General features: G+C 41.7%; 1 pseudogene; it reads left to right on the forward strand.

The window, feature by feature from the left end:
* Positions 1-2,722: 2,722 nt before the first annotated feature.
* Positions 2,723-11,544, forward strand: LOC120519201 (annotated as a pseudogene).
* The last annotated feature ends 6,338 nt before the right edge of the window (positions 11,545-17,882 follow it).

The following is a 17,882-nucleotide window of genomic DNA, read 5'->3' on the forward strand; positions in this document are numbered from 1 at the left end:
ACCAGCTCTGCACCGGTCCCGAGAGGGATGCCCCTATCACCCCCATAAGCTCTTCTGGGGTTAAAGGGTTAACAGCCAAATACGCCTCCCCGTCCTCCACAAAGTTGAGGACATCATCGATGTTATATGGAGCCCCCAACTTGGGAAAGGAAAGGCGCACCCCAGGAACAGAGGGGCGATTGATGTATTCACTCCCCCCACGAGACCCGTACGGCGTTGAATGACAGGGTGACTGACGTAACTTCTGGAGACTCCTTCGGACCCCCCCCGAAGAGTTTCTTGACAGCGTTGATCCCGCCCCAGGAGTTGAACTTGCTCATTGAGGTATTCTTTTATCTCCTCCTGGAAGCTGCTGATGCGAGCCCGCAAGGCATCTTTGCGCCCTAGCGCACTTTCAGCAACCTTGCGGACTTTCTCATCCAGCCGAGTCAGTTGTTGTGCCAGATCTTCCCACGGAGACGAGACATCCTCCAGGCATTCCTGCTCAGGTCCATGGTGATCTTCGAGGTACAGCGACTGCAATGAATCCACCACCTCCCGCACCGCTGAACACGCTCTGACCGTGACGTGTCGTGCCCCGGCTACTCCATCATCACACCGTGGCGAAGCAATGGTGTCGTCCTGCTCGGCACGCACTAAAGACATGTTAATTGGGGAACGTTTAAAGGCAGACAGCGATAGTATTAATTAAGATTCCTCAGAGAGGGCACCACTTATGTAACGGCCGACCCCTTTACCCAGCCGGCAGCTACACCTCCAAGACCTGTGGCCTGGATAATTTACTGAAAAATAATCTACCAATCAAACCGTACTTCTAACCAATTAAACTTTTCCCCACAATCGACGGTGTAAATGTAAGTACACAAAAGCAGGATGTAAAATTAAACAGATTAAATGTATTAAATGAAACAAGACATGCAAAAAACAGAAAACAGATATAAACATAAATATCCCTCCACCCCAGCAACAACAAGACACCACCAAATATAAATACAACAAAAACCCTCCCTTGACCCTGTAACATATAAAACACAACACGAATAACAAAATGACTGTGGTAAACTGAATGATTGTGAACTTGAGTCCGATTATAAAAAATGTCCTGAATACGGATGACTGAACTAGCGGTAAATGTGTTGTTTGATTTTCCCGCCGATTGGAGCAACCTCATCGTGATTCCTCGGCGTATGGTGGATGGTGAATCGACCCCGGGGTCTCAGCAGATGGAGGTTGAAAGACAGTCCGGCAAAATGAAAAGCAAACTGGTGAAAAGGTGCGATGTGGAAAAACAGTAAGCAAGTTGAAAAGTGGTTGAAACAAAATGGTCTTCTTTCTCCTTCCTTCTCTCTCTCCTGATTACTTAAATAGTCTGTGACAGCTGTGATTGATTAATTAAGAACAGGTGTTTTCCAGGTTTGCAGCTGTGGCCTCCTTCCATCATCCATCCTCCTTTACACATACAAACAGCAAACGGGACAATGAAACGAGACGCACTCAGAGCTGACATTTAACACTAACTATGTGGCCCCGCTACAAACTTACGACACGTGGCTTTATTTTAAAAACACTAGATTCAAAATTAATATTAAAAAATTAAATATATACTTATCTTGCCGTTATAGCTATGCATATGTGTAAACTTTATGAAAATATTCACACACCCGCGCTTATAAACTCACGACACACACGACCTCATTTTATAAACACTAGATTCAAAAATAATATTATGAAATTAAATATACACTTATCCTACATGCAAAGCCACGCATATGGGTGACTACATAAAAAACGCTATAAAATATTCACACACCAACACTAAGATATAAACTCACCATACACAGCCTCATTTTATAAACACTAGATTCAAAACTAATATTAAGAAATTAAATATACACACGTCTTGCCGTCATAGCTATGCCTATGTGTAACTTTCTGAAAATATTCACAGACCTGCGCTAAGATATAAACTCACGACAAACACGACCTCATTTTATAAACACTTATAATGCTTTTTAGTCATGCATAGTTCCAATTGATATCATTCATATCCAAAATAATTCCCAGGAAATGAGATTCCCATGGACCCCACAAGACAATGTCTTTTAATTATTTATTTATTTCACGCACAAATCTATCTAAAAGGCGCCAGCAATGTTTTTTAAGATTTACAGATTATTTTCCTGCTCTGTTGTAATGCATGTGCGTTGCCTCCGTCAAGTGTCTCTCACCTCTCCACAACAACCAGATCGCCATGCTAACGGCCACTTCTCTCTCTTGCAGGCATACAGGGAGGTGAGCAGAAGCCAGCTGGATAAGCGTGTGCACCTCACCTTTGGAACGGAGGACACAAAGTAACCATGCAGAGGTGGAGGGAGAGGGATTTTCTGTTTCCAGTGGAACATCCGAGGAGAGGCAAATCGTTCCATTAACAGGAATGTGCTACAGTTTGCTTGGTGGATGTGAAAATGCTATGACATTGACCGAAAGAAGAAGCACTAACTGACAGCAGTGTGCACAACCTAGTGCTAGGAGCAAGTTGGAAGGCCATTTTGTGTGTCAGGAACAGGACAGCAGCAGAAATGTATTGTGTATGACTGGGAAGCAGCACCTGTCATCAAGGCTGTCCACTCACTTACAGCAGAGCTAAACGTGTCCCTGCTTCATCAGTCTCCTTCACGCATACTCTCGCTCTCTCTTTCTCTAACTCTCTCTCAGGAGGAACATGGGATGTCGTCACAGCTCGGAGGAAAAGGAGGCCGCTCTGCATTCTCGCAGAATCGACCGTGTGGACACTTTTTCTCTAGTGTCATTTCTTGTGACTGAAGACAGAGAGATATAATTAAAGTTAGTAAAAAATATTTTATTAATACACACCAGGCAAAGGTAAGAATGACAGAGAAGCACAGTCCTAGGACACCTGCCCTTCATCTGCGCCCAGGTGTCGGTGTCCTAAATCTTTTATAATGCTAAGCGCAAAATTTGACCTTATGACTTTAGTTGCACAAGAATTTCAAGACATTACATCTTTACAATAATTTTGTTTGGATCAGTAGTTACACAATTTTAAAGGTCATCAGTTGGGCACTTGTAACTTCTTGTTCGTTACAGAAAACAGAAGCTGCACTTGTCGCAAGACAGACTTCTCGTGGCCCTTGTCACACACACCAGATTTGATCAATAACTGATTTTTATTTTTCCACATTCCCCCCTTTTTATCAATCTGGGCATGACAAAGAGTGAAGAAAATTCAGAAGGTGGAGGTAAGGGATGGGGAAGGAGGAGGAGAGGGGGAAAGGGATGAGGAAACTGAAGAGGCAATTTGGAGCATATGTTCCTCGTGTAGCATATAGGCCTTGGCTATAGAAGCAGTGAAATATTTGGATATTATATAGCGAATAAGAGGAACAATGCAACATCCGATAAGTAAAAGGACAATGAATACTACTGCCAAAGAAATAAATACTGATTTTAGCCTTTGGCCCCATGACCCAAAGGTGGACATGAACCATCGATCCCAAGGGTCAGAAATGCCTGAGTTAGTGGCAAGTTCATTGGAAAGAGATGTTAGGCTGGCTAGTGCTCGAGTAATGGACCCATCAGGTGCAGTATTATTAGGGATATATGTACAACAAGCATCACCAAACATAGCACATACTCCACCTTTCTCAGCAAGTAAACGATTTTGCCAAGTCATTAGGGAGGTGATCTAATTGTTCATGAATACCTTCTATAGCATTTCTAGTAAAATTAAGGAAACGCTGCTGGTTATAATATAAGTAACCATCTATTCTGGTCTCCATAACCAGTTTCTACTGAGAACGTGCTTGTTAAGGTGGTTAGATTCAAAGCCTGGACTAGGGTTTTTCCTCGCTGGATGCAGTAGTCAAAAACTAAGTAGGAAAGGGGGACAGAGGAGAGGGAGCAGGTGTCTTGACCTTAATTTGAAAGAGTCCTCGGGGATCATGACCACTTGCATATGCAGCTAAGACATAAGTTCCTGAATCATGCAAAGAAGGATTCTTTAGAGTAATGATTAATGGGTTACACTGATTCTTAGCACACTCATGAGAGGCATGTCCCTTTAAAATAGAGAATCGAGTCTTTAGGCCATACTGAGTAGCCTGCCAGGGTTCATAACCCCAGTCATTTGGTCCTGTGTTTGCAAACACATCACTCCAGAACAATTGCACAAAAGTCAACCTGGTATGAGGCAGTTTCCTCAACCTGGAAAGTCAGTGTCACCCGTGAAGTGGATAATGGAAGAAAAAACAACAAGAGTATGTATATTATGGGTGCCATCTTTTGCAGTGCGGCGTGAATCCAGGAGGCAATCCTTCAACCTTTACAGCGTGTGGTGTGGACAAAAGAACTTGGAACGGTCCTCTCCACCTAGGCTGATGCCAATGTTTCCTCCGGGTGTCTCGAACCAGGATCCAGGTGCCCAAGGGAATCGGCGAGTCCTTAGATGGAGGGCTGGTTCTCCAAGCCTGATTAACCTGCTCGTGGACTTCCTTCAGGGACGCTCGGAGGCCTGTAAGACTAGAGAGAAGATCATTGTCCACAGTATGCAGGTTCACATTTCCTATAACCATGCCAACGGGCATGGGTCGTCCGGTCAGGATTTCAAACGGCGATAGCCCCAATTGCCGTGTGTCCGTCCCTCAATCCCATTAAAGCCAGGGGTAAAGCATCTGGCCAGGATAAATTGGTTTGTTCACAAATTTTTGCAAGCTTAGCTTTTAGGGTGCCATTGCATCGTTCCACAATACCCCACTTTGTGGATGGTATTTGCAGTAATGATGTACATTGATCTGTAGCCAGGTAGTCAATTCATTTATTATGGAATTCACAAAGTGAGTACCATTATCTGTCTGTAGCTTTTGCGGGATGCCCCATCTTGGAATAATTTCTTTAATTAGTGCTTTAGCAACCGTTTTGGCATCATTGCGTTTTGAAGGGAAAGCTTCTACCCATCGGGAGAACACATCGACAATCACAAGGCAATATCGGTAACCTTTAGACGGTGTTAGTTCAATAAAATCCATTTGGAGGTGTTCAAACGGACCCATTGGGTTAGGAGTAACGGGACTTACCTGAGTGCCTTTTCCTACATTAAACCTTTCACATAATGCACAGCGTCTACAGAATTGCTCTGCATATGTAGAGAAGCCTACAGCTTCCCAATGTTTTTCAACATCTTGAACCATGGCATCTTTCCCAGCATGGTCGAGGCCATGGGCTATTTTTGCCATACCTGGAAAAGAAGCTTTTGGGAGAAAAGGTTTGTTAGTTTGCTGATGAGTCCAGACTCCATCAGAGAGGGATCCTTCTTTGGACCACTTTTTCTTTTCAATGTCCGTGGCTGCACTCTGTAAAGAAATAATTTGATTATCGGGGTCCTTGTCATTTCTCTGTTGGAATAAAGAGATTGGTGTGTTACTGTATGCAGCCTCTTTAGCAAAGTAATCTGCCAATTCATTTCCTTTGCTGACAAGGTCCTGTTTTCCTGTGTGAGCTTGACATTTAACAATCGCTAGTTTTGATGGTTTAGTTATGGCTTCCAAGAGGGATTCGATTAACTTTTGATGTTGGATGGGCTTGCCAGTACTGGTCTTAAATCCCTCAATTTCCATAATGCCCCATGATCATGGCAGACTCCAAAGGCATATCTGGAATCTGTATAAATTGTTATGATTTTTCCTTCGGACAGCTGACATGCTCGGGTGAGCGCTATTAATTCAGCTGCTTGTGCACTTAAACTTGATGAAATTCGATTTGCTTCCAGCAGGCGGTCCCCTTGGACCACTGCGTAACTAGTTGAGGGTGCTCCGTTTTCCAATCGCAAAGAACATCCGTCTACAAAAATATTTTCTCCAATTTCTAAAGGTGTTTCTTGTAGATCTACTCGAGGCTTTACAACCTTTGTTATTTCTGTATGGCAATTAGTGTATTGCCCTAGCAGTAGTGAGATGGGAGGTCTTAGCCTGTACTAAAATGGAATGTACAGCGTGAGGCACCTTTACTGTTAGGGGGCTCATGAGCACTATATCTGTACTGGCTAGCACAGCTTCTCTTGTGGCAGCCACAGCCCTAAGGCAAGGCGGAAGTGCTGCGGCCACAGGATCCAATTTTTTCGAAAAATAAGCTATTGGCCTTTGTTTATCCCCATGTAATTGTGTTAAAACTGCATTCATATATCCCCCCTTTTCGTCCACGAACAGAGTAAAGGGACGAGAAAAGTCCGGAAGGCCCAAGGCTGGTGCCACCGAAAGTGCATTTTTTAAGTCACAGAGAGCCTTCTCAGCCTGCTCGGACCATTGCACCTGACCAGAAAGAGGAAGGCCAGGGGTGTTTGCTAAATTTTGTAACGGCTGTGCTCTTTCAGTGAAATTCAAAATCCATTGCCGGCAGTAACCCAGAATGCCCAATACAGACATGACCTGCTGTTTTGTGACAGGTCTGGGAAGATTTTGAATGGTGTTAATGCGATCGCTAGAGAGAGCTCTTATTCCATTTGTGATGTCATGACCTAAATATTGTACAGTTGTTTGAATTAATTGCAATTTAGCCTTTGAAACTTTATGTCCATTGTCCCCCAGAAACTGCAGTAGTTTTTTAGTGTCTTGCGCACAATCTTCTTCAGTAGCACTGCATAACATAATATCATCTACATACTGTATTAATGTACTACCTCGGTCTGGCCAGAACCCTTCTAAATTTTGAGCAAGCGCTTGTCCATACACACAAGGGGCTTCAGTATATCCCTGAGGCATGACAGTCCATGTCCAACGCGGCTTCGAAAAGTAAAAGCAAACCAGAATTGCGAGTCAGGGTGTACGGGGATAGAGAAAAAAGCATTGGCTAAATCAATTACTGAAAAATAACGAGCAGAGGGAGGGATTGCAGAAAGAATAGTGGAAGGATTAGGTACAATAGGAGCTCTAGGAAAGATTGCAGCATTCACTTGTCGTAAGTCTTGAACAAAACGCCATGAACCGTCAGCCTTTTTTACAGGTAAAATGGGAGAATTAACTGGAGAATATTTAATTGGAATAATCGCACCGCGTTTCACAAGATCGGAATGTACGGCGGAGATGCCAGCCTCTGCTTCAGGAGACAGAGGATACTGGGCACGGTGCGGACGGAAAGAAGATTTAGGGTAGATCACCAGAGGCTCACAATGGGCTATCCTTCCATAATCATTTTTACCCTGAGACCACAAAGAGTCAGGAAGCGCTAAGAGCCAAGAAGGGGAAGTAGTTTGCAATGACAACGCAGAAAGGGAAGTGCAGCATAATGTACGATGTACTAAAAAATCAGTTTGAAGCACAACTTTAGTTATTAAATGGTCTGAGGTATCAAAAACACCTGAAGCAACATGTACCCAGTCTGTTCTATTAAGACATTGTTCTACCCATGATCCGATTTCCACCCAATGGACAGTGCTTGATTTAGCTAAAGAAATATGAGGTAAAAATATTCTGTGAATATGTAAGATGTACAAATGCAGCAGCTTTTGTGGGGAAATGAAAATGCAGGGGATGTGAAGGGTTTGGGGCAGGTACCTGATGAAAGAAAAGATTCTAGCCAGGGGGTGTCTACTTCTATAGGGAAATATTGGGCAGTGCAATAGGGTGTCAGGGGCTTGGAGATTGGGAAACAAGCAGGAGGGAAATGAGTGAAGGGCTTTAAGAAGGATGGTGTGTGGGGAAACATTTCATTGAAATGAGAGAGAAAGTTTTGTCATGAGATCCCTTCCTAAGAGGTTAACTGGACAGAGCTGATTTAAAAGAAATCAGTGTGTTAAAGTGGAATCACTGGAATGCAGCTGAACTCGAAGAATCTCTTGAGGCAGGGACCTCCTTCAGCGAAAGGGCTGAGCCGTGGCTCCTGTGTCCACGAGGAAAACAGTTTCAGTGCCATTCACCAGCCAGCAAAGTCAATAATGGATCAGTCTCTGAATTATGGGTGAGCAAAGGTAGTTGAAGAGAAGGGCTGGGGATCCCTGCGGATTCCTATGTCCATGAAACATCAAATTGTTCAGGTGGTGGAGGAGGGGGTGGGCACTTGTGAGGGCAATTGCGGCAGAAGTGTCCCATTTCACCACACCCGTAACAAGCATATGGTGTAGCGTTTGGATCTGGAGGGGAGGCAGCTGAGTGGATGATCCACTTGGATTAGGTAACATATATCCGCTACCTTGTCCCCGTCCACACCCTTGTCCCCGGAAAAATCCTCCACGTCCACGACTTCTGCCGGGAGTGGCCCCACCAGTGTAATAGTTCATTTGTGCTGCAATCAGCTTTGTCTGGGTGTCTGACTCTTTCTGCTTGCTCTGTTGTTCAGCATGCGCTGCGTGACGTTTTACTTCCTCAAACGCGGCAGCCTCTCATCTAATACAGGATACCTTGTTTTGAATGTCGCTTCTAAGTCCGGAAACAAAAGAGGAACTGCAGTTTTAGTTCGGTTGTCTGGATTTTCAAGGCCGGAGTGTGTTGCCATTAACTCTTAAATTCAGTGTGCCCATTCATCTACTGTCTCTTTTTTTTCTGTTTGGCAGCCGAGATAAGAGACCAGTCTCTGCCTTTCTTATACTTGTCCTTAATATTATTTTAACATGTTCCCATTGCGTAATAAAGGGACCTTCATCCCGGCCCCGAGGCAACGCCTCGTTCCACTGCCACGGGTTTCCGTTATGCTGTCCATGATTGACAGTCTCCCATGTGGTGCCAAGCTTTCTCCACAGCACCTGAGTCCATTCTGCGGCATTAGGCTTATACATATCATACAGCTGCTGTAATTGTTCTATGAATTTTTTAAACACACCGATGACTTTGGGATCAGGCAATTCGGACACAACGTCCTTCAGCTCTTGAATGTCTCAGTTACGATGTATCATTACAGTAGTGGGGTTATTAGCTCCTGCAGGTTGCATTGAATCATGTCGGGGGGGTTCTGGGATCTCAATCAGGGGGCATTCCAATAAGGGGCCTGTGGGTTTGGGGACTTTAAGGGGATTGAAAGGTGGTGTTTTGATTAGGGGGCTGAAGGAATAGGGTTTGACTTCTAGTGCGTTGTGAAATGGAGGTTCTAGGATCGTGAAACCCACCTGCCGAACCCATTACGTTACTTTTGTCATTCCCCGATCAGTGTGTAATGAGGGATCATAATGATATTCTTCAAAGAAACCAGACCCCAAGGGATCATCTTTTAATTCTGGTGCGGTGGGCTGGAGGTGGCGGAGGAGAAGGTGGGGGTTGTGGATGTGGATGGTGTAGGAAAGGGGGAGGAACAAGTGTGGGATATAACGGGGCTTTTTTTTCCTTCTAGTTCTAACTTTCTGCAGCCAATAATTCATTTCTGTACTGCCTTTAAATTACAATCTTTAATAACCAACTCCCATCTGTCATACATAACACATACCTCTATTACAACATCCTCATACACTTCTACATACAACACCCTTGTGCATTTCTACATAATATTTTTCTAATTTCCTGAATTTCACTTGCGTCTTCTGTCCCTTCTAATGTCCACCGCTCTGCTTATTCCATTTTTTACATGCCCTTTTAAAATCCAATCCTGTGTTTTCTCTATTAACTTTCTAGGTGACCCTTTTTGTGCGGCGTCTGCTGATCCTCCGAAAACAATCCTTCCAGCATAAAGACTTGAACCCGGGCCGGTTGGCAGGCTTGCTGTTATGTATTCCCATTTTTTCCTTTGCTTTTCCCCCCCGAGCCCTGTGCCAGATTTATCTTTCTATCCTTGTCCTACTCGTCCCTGTCCGATGAACTATTGGAATGCTGAGTGTGCCACTCACCCGCCCTAACGTTCCCTTTAATATTCCCAGGGAAGTATACTACACTATTTCCTACGTTACTGTCACAGTGCACGGTGAAAGCAAATATTTATTTCTAGTACGTACTTTTTATTACTCCCCTTGTTTTTTTTAACCTGTTATTCTTCTATTCTATGCTCTATCCTCTGTCCAATAGATTTGTCCGGGTTTATGGGTGTGCCACGCACCGGATCCCGTCCTAAATCCCCCTTTTTTTAATTCCCAGAGGATAGTGTTCTATACTATCTTTCCCAACAGGAGTGACCTAAAACAAGGTATTTCTTTTCCATTTACTATTCCCGGTCACTTTTTATACTCTACAGCAAGCCCGCCCCCAGCTTATCTTTTTACGGAAACCTCCGGGTTACTTACCCCAGCCTGGGTGTTAGTCAGCTCTGTCAGGAAAATCCTTCTCAGTCACCGTGGTTGTACCAGAAGGAGACCGGGGACTCCTCACGCAGGAGTCGTCTCAGGACAGGGCAGTCCTAACTTTTATCGGAGCTGCTTACACTGCTGCCGGTGTACACTGTAGCGGCAGTCTGCTTCAAGAAGACAGATCGCTGAGATCTTCCCGCTCGAGGAGTCAGCCGGCCGTCTCCTGCCCCACGTCTGGGCGCCAGAAAACTGTGGACACTTTTTCTCTAGTGTCATTTCTTGTGACTGAAGACAGAGAGATATAATTAAAGTTAGTAAAAAATATTTTATTAATACACACCAGGCAAAGGTAAGAATGACAGAGAAGCACAGTCCTAGGACACCTGCCCTTCATCTGCGCCCAGGTGTCGGTGTCCTAAATCTTTTATAATGCTAAGCGCAAAATTTGACCTTATGACTTTAGTTGCACAAGAATTTCAAGACATTACATCTTTACAATAATTTTGTTTGGATCAGTAGTTACACAATTTTAAAGGTCATCAGTTGGGCACTTGTAACTTCTTGTTCGTTACAGAAAACAGAAGCTGCACTTGTCGCAAGACAGACTTCTCGTGGCCCTTGTCACACACACCAGATTTGATCAATAACTGATTTTTATTTTTCCACAACCGACACCTGCGCTCTGAGAGTCAGCGGCAATGCCGTGAGATCAACCTTCTTCTCCTTGGCACCAGCAATTCAGGAAAAGCACCATGGTGAAGCAGATGAAGATAATCCACAGTGGTGGCGTTAACTTGGAGGCCTGCAAGGATTACAAGCCCTTGATCATCTACAACGCCATTGACTCCCTGTCAAAAATCATAAGAGCCCTGGCAACCCTCATAATTGAGTTTTTACAACCCTGACAGATCCTATGATGCTGTCCAGCTGTTTGCACTGACTGGTCCTGCTGAGAGCAAAGGGGAGATCACACCAGAGCTGCAGGGGTTTATGAAGAGGCTCTGGGGTGACCCAGGTTTTCAAAAGTGCTTCTGTCGTTCCAATGAATATCACTTGGAGGATAACGCTGCTTACTATCTTAATGACCTTGATCGCATCGTTGCGGTTGGCTATATTCCCACCGTTGAAGACATTCTCCAGTCCTGAGACATGACAACTGGGATCGTAGAAAACAAGTTTACTTTTAAAGAGCTGACATTCAAAATGGTAGACGTGAGAGGACAGCACTCCGAACAAAAAAATTGATTCACTGTTTTGAATTGGTCACCGCAATAATATTCTTTGTGGAGCAAAGTGGCTATGACTATAAACTGTATGCAAATAATCAAATGGTAAGTACAATGGTTTTAATTTGTTTTTCCTGGGTGTCTCACCAACTTCCTCCTGACAAAAATCAGACTGCTTGAAGAGCAAAATTTCCAGTAAATGCAGATAGTTTAGTGGAGGCCCGGAGTGACAAAAGCTTTGGGGCAGGGCTTTCTATATTTTTCCCTGATTTTACATGATACACTAGAACTTCTGATTCCCCAGGTACTTTTGGCATGCTACATAATGCACAAGGCAAAAGCTTCTGATTAGCATTAAATTTTCTTTACACCAAGGTTGTATGCGCATTTAGCTCAGATTGATTAATTCAAATCTAATTGCTCCAATTTAGAAAGTGATATAGTTCAGGAAAGGAGATTTCAGGCTTGCTCAGACCGGATCTGGTTGTCATATGAAAACAGTATTAATAAACAGTGGCTTGGATTTTCTTTATCAGGACTATTTAAATAAGCCACAACCATCAATACATTTTCTGGATGTGGTATCAGAACCTGTTCCTGAAGTTTTGGGGAAAACTATTCTAATTCAGACTTACATTGCATAAACATAACCAACATGTGGATGACCCAGCCTTTTCAGTACATCCATTCATTTGTGAACATGATTAATCCAAGGCCAGTGTTAGGCACAAGGTCTGGCACGCCACCTGCTATATTTAGGGCTCCTGCCATTGCAGGAAACAGGGCCAATTTAGAGTTTGTAATTAACCAGATATACATGTTTTTGTGAAATACCAGGAGAAAGCCCATGTAGATAGAGAGAGAACATGCAAACATTATACAGATAGGGTCAGGATTTCAACTCACCTTTGAAGGGCTGTGAGGCAGTACTGCTACCTTCTGTTCCCCATGGTTAGACTTCAACAAATTCACTTTCCTCAACACGGTAAAAGTGCACAAACTACCATATTTACAGTCAACAAGATTTAAGAGAGACTCTGATGCATTTTATAAATCCAGCATTTGTTTTTGGCTAAATGTTATCGATGCAGAATGTCCACTGTATTGTTAAATGGATATTTTTGTGCATATTTTTGTATTTTGCATATTTTAATCTGGGACATTTTGCAAAGCCAAAATGATCATCATGTGTTCAGTTTTCATAATCTAGGATCCTGATGATTTGGATTTTTTTTTCGTTTAATCCCTTTAACATTCCACACTTTGTTAATGTGGGCTTCCCTTAATCCATGGCAAAAAATTACAACCAGGATCCTCAAGCATTTGAAAGTGTTACTACATCTGTAGTTGCCATAATTTGTAATACTTTTAATACCTTGTTGACCTGAATATGGCATTCTCTCAGATCTAGTCTGTGGTTTGCCAGAATTGTGCTATTTAGGGATATTATCCAGGATAATATAAGAAAAGTTAAGATGACAATTACCACCAAAAATATAGTGTACTTGAAAACATAACATTTAAGACATAGCTTCTTAGAGACAGAAAATGCAACCACCATAATGTTGTGTTAAAGAAAGGTGATAAGTAAATAAAGTGTTAAAGCTTAGGCAGCAAAATGTGGCCATAACATACAATCCAGCAAAAGGATGGAGTGATAATGTGATAATAGCTTGAATCTAAATGGCAATGCACTTAGGGTTAAATTGTTATTTACTAACAATGAGGCGGGAATTTCACTTAATGCCATGACCACACCATCAGAGAGGCAGTAAGCATGTCATTAACTGGATAGTGCACTGCAGCATGGGGTTGTCAAAAACAGTGACACGTCATGGTAATGTAGAAAGGGGCGTGGATTTAAAGTTGTGGAGCACACGTTCTGTACATTTTTTGTTTAACATTTTGCTTTATGCATCTAGTGATTTTTTTGTGACTTCAGCATTATAGGGTCAAGTTGGACATGAATGATATCAATTGGAAAGGGCTTAAATCATGTAAACGTTATGCTTTACGAGAGATCGTTTCTTAGATCGCCATGCGTGTATTTTAAAGTTGATATAAATGTACATGCAAACCATATGAAACAAGATCAATTTTGACTTTTACACGATTAACGCGACTAAAATACAGTGTCGGAAAGAGCTCTGTTTGTACTCGGCATATAAATAACTTTTTATCAAGTACCATAGACAGCGAGAAACCGCTGTGCTCAACGCGGAGGTTTTTAATAACTTTTCTCGCGAGCTTTTAAAGATCATTGTGCATTTTGGTATATAAGAGAGTGTCGTTAGTGGAAAATATTTCATCTAATAATATTTTTCACAGAGCGGCCGAATGTAAAAAGGCTTTGACATTTAACCAATTAACGAGTTAACAAAGAGCAGGGTCTTATGAGTTTTAATGGCACCTTATGTTCTTTATTTTCAAACCCCGTTGAATGGTCCGAGTTTGTACTCGTAATATAAACAACTTTTTATCAAGTACCATAGACAGCGAGAATCAGCTGAGCATTGTGCTCAACGCTGAGGTTTTTAATAACTTTTCTCGCAAGCTTTTGAAGTTCATTGTGCATTTTGGTATACAGTATAAGAGAGAGTCGTTAGTAGGAAGTAGTTCATCTAATAATATTGTTCTTAGACCATAGGTGTGTAAAAAGGCTTTGACATTTAACTGATTAACGAGTTAACAAAGAGCAGGGTCTTATGAGTTTTAAAGGCACCTTATATTCTTTATTTTCAAATACCGTTGAATGGTGTGGGGCTGGTTTAATTATTGTATGATTTTCCGATTTCATTAAATAAAAAAGCATGAATTGTTACAGTAAATATTTTAACACTAAAGACTCTTCCCATCGTTTATAATTGGGCCAAATGGCAAAACCACATGTGGCTTCCTATTAAATGTTTTAACAGCTGAGGTTTAACACCAAAGGTGTCCGTGTCCTGTGAGAGAAAGTTTGTTTCCCACAGTTTTGAATTGGTGGACAAATGGTCGATGGGGGTTCCTGGGTCTCGAAATGCCTACTGGCAGTGAAAGAAAGTTTATTTCCCCCGATTTATAAAAAGAAGCACACTTGCTTGGACTTGTGTTATGCGCCAGATAAGTGAATATTTCACTTTATAGAGTTTTTAAGACAGTTACGGCTATGCAGAACTATGCATGACTAAAAAGCATGATAAGTGTTTATAAAATGAGGTCGTGTGTGTCGTGAGTTTATATCTTAGCGCGGGTCTGTGAATATTTTCAGAAATTTACACATAGGCATAGCTATGATGGCAAGGCGTGTGTATATTTAATTTCTTAATGTTAATTTTGAATCTAGTGTTTATAAAATGAGGCCGTGTATGGTGAATTTATAACTTAAAACGGAGGAGTGAATATTTTTTTAGAAATTCACACATATGCGTGGCTTTGCATGCAGGATAAGTGTATATTTAATTTCTTAATATTAGTTTTGAATCTAGTGTTTATAAAATGAGGCCGTGTATGTCATGAGTTCATAAGCGCAGGTGTGTGAATATTTTCAGAAAGTTACACATATGCACAGCTATAGCCAAGTTTCCATCCAGTTTTTGCAACGCTTTGTTATCGACAAACAGAATATACGTAAAAAATTGTGCGAAATTTGCTGTCTCCAGCCTGTTTCCATCCAACTGGCTTTTATCGATAAAACGGTGTGCGTGATGACGTCACAAAAAAAAACGAACTGTCGCATAAGTTTTGTTGTATCGCGAAAAAAATCTGCCCTTGAGCCGTTTCCATACATAATTTTGTGTATGTCGCAAATTATCTACCTTTTGTTTTCCACGTTATACCCCCTCCACTAAACAAAGAAACAAAGAAATGTAGAGATTATTCAGACAGTTTTTTGAAATTTGCAAGCTTACTGTTATTTTAGTTTCACAAATAATTGGAATTGTACATAATTGTACATAATTGTACATAATATCCGAAGAATATTAGCAGAATGAAACAGTTGCCTGTCCGATAGCCCTAGACCTCGAAGAAAGTACCCCAGTGCAGAAACCCACGCGTATGGGAGAGACGATGGAATAAGACCTTCTGGGAGGAGGTGGTGGAGAGACACTTCACAGAAAATCTCTGGCTGCAACATTTTAGAATGACACGGCCGATGTTTGAGATGTGTGGATTCATCAGTCCTGATGTTGCGCCCATCACAGGTTGCCACCGATCACTGGTTCCAACCCAAAAGCGGATTGCCGTCGCCCATTACAAGCTGGCAACCTGTGCCGAGCATAGAGTAGTTGGAGAAACTTTCGGGGTTAGTAAAACTAAGATCCATCGATGTGTATATGCTGTGTGCACCGCTATTAAAGAAAAATTAATGCGGCGTTATATCAGACTTCCGACTGTAGCGGAGGCCTATTAAATTACATACCGCAATTCCTTGGTGCATCTTGTGCCACAGATTTACGGTGCGCTGGATGGCACGCATGTGCCTATTCTTCCCCCGACGGAAGGCTACCGCGATTACATTAATCACAAAGGGTGGCCATCTATTGTTCTCCAGGCCCTTGTTGATGACAGGTGCATAATACGAGACATTTGCGTTGGCACTCCTGGAAGTGCCCATGATGCAGCTGTGTTTGCAGCATCGGATCTGTACAGGTGAGCCTACCTTTCAACATCCCTTCTCAGTGCGATAACAACTGAATTAGTACTGTAACCTGCTTCCCTTAAGGTTTTTAATTAAAACTGAAATTTGAATTAATACAAAATAACGACGTTTAATCAAAAAAAAAAAGTTAATATTAATGAGAGAATTTCTCATATATGCTAAAACATCTGCCATTTAATAATAAGAAAAAAATGTTTAGATAATGAAACACACGGTTTATTAAATATTTTGACTGTCACAGTAAATTGCCTTTGCGGTTTTTGTATTATTTAGACATGCTGAGAGACACCCCCAGGCTACAGTTGATGTGGAGGGAGTTCAGGTACCCCTTTTAGTAGCAGGAGACCCAGTCTATCCGCTACTGCATTGGCTCATCACGAGAAATAACGGGTCTCTTCATCAGACCATGCGAACCGCTCCGCTATTCTCGTTTTGATTGCACGTGATGAAAATGTATCATGTGACACATTTATTTGCGTTAAAGCCCTTTTTTTCCGACAAAAAGTGTTTCCAATGTAGTTTTTGCAACATCTGAAGTATCGATATGGAATTTATGCGCTAAAGTTAAACGGAAAAATATTATGTCGACATGTACAACATTTTATTGATAATTAGCATTTCCATCAGCTAAAATTTGAAGCGCTAAATATTTTTTGCAAAAACTCCTTGGATGGAAACCTGGTTTATGACGGCAAGATAAGTATACAGTATATTTAATTCTTAATATTAATTTTGAATCTAGTGTTTATAAAATAAAGCCACGTGTCATAAGTTTATAGCTTATAAATCATATTAACATAAATATATTTTCATACTTTTATAGTTTCATATTTGCATATGTTCATATTTTCATTAATCATATTAACAAACTATATTTTCATACCTTCATAAATCATATTTTCATATTTTGAGGCGGGGCTTAAAGTCATCAATCATGTATGGGGGGGGCTTAAGGTCATCAATCATTTGTGTGACATTAGCTATCTGTATAACTACTACTAACTACTACTACTTGTGTGTTTTGGACATTCTGGTGTCTGTCTGTCTGTGTCCGGGGGCTGGCTTTCCACAGTATGTATTATTTTATTTTGACATTATCCTTCCTTTTATATTTATTTGCAAAATGGAAGTAACTCCTTTAGTAGTTTATTAATAATATGTATATAATATCACAGTAATATACATTTGGAGGATATGTTTGTTGTTAATATAAAGCCACTTAGTGCTTTGTATCTTTTTTCTCTGTTTTAGTTTCACCCTTTTAATTCCAAAAAACCTGTGGATAAAGACACAACCATCTATAGAGTTTTGGATAAAGAAAGGTGTTTATCTGCCTGTCAAAGCACGTAGTCTGTGTGAAGGGCAGGACAGCATCCTTATAGCATGATGCTGCCAACACCAAATTTAATTGTAGATATGGTGTTTTTTGAGGCATGAGGAGTGTCAGTTCAAACATGCTTTTATGTGGACCTTCTTAAGGAATGGCTCCTTTCCTGATACACTGATACCCTCCTGTAGAGGCCTGTTTTATGGAGAGCTCTTAAAATTGTTGACCCATGCTGTCAGTGACCCACGTAGATTCATTCATATGGCTGCCAGCACACACATGTGTGTGCATCTCCAACTTCAGGCAGCTTCCTGAAATTGCTTTCACTTTCTCTCCTTTGCACATCATACTTACTGCCTGTCCTGAAGTTGAAACTGTACAGTGACACATGCGGATTTCATCCTTTCCCATCATGGCACAAAATAACACTTGGAATACAACATGCTGGATTCCATGAGGATTCCTTGCCAACCT

Source organism: Polypterus senegalus, unplaced genomic scaffold (genome assembly GCF_016835505.1).
Source record: "Polypterus senegalus isolate Bchr_013 unplaced genomic scaffold, ASM1683550v1 scaffold_788, whole genome shotgun sequence".
Taxonomy (NCBI): Eukaryota; Metazoa; Chordata; class Cladistia; order Polypteriformes; family Polypteridae; genus Polypterus; species Polypterus senegalus.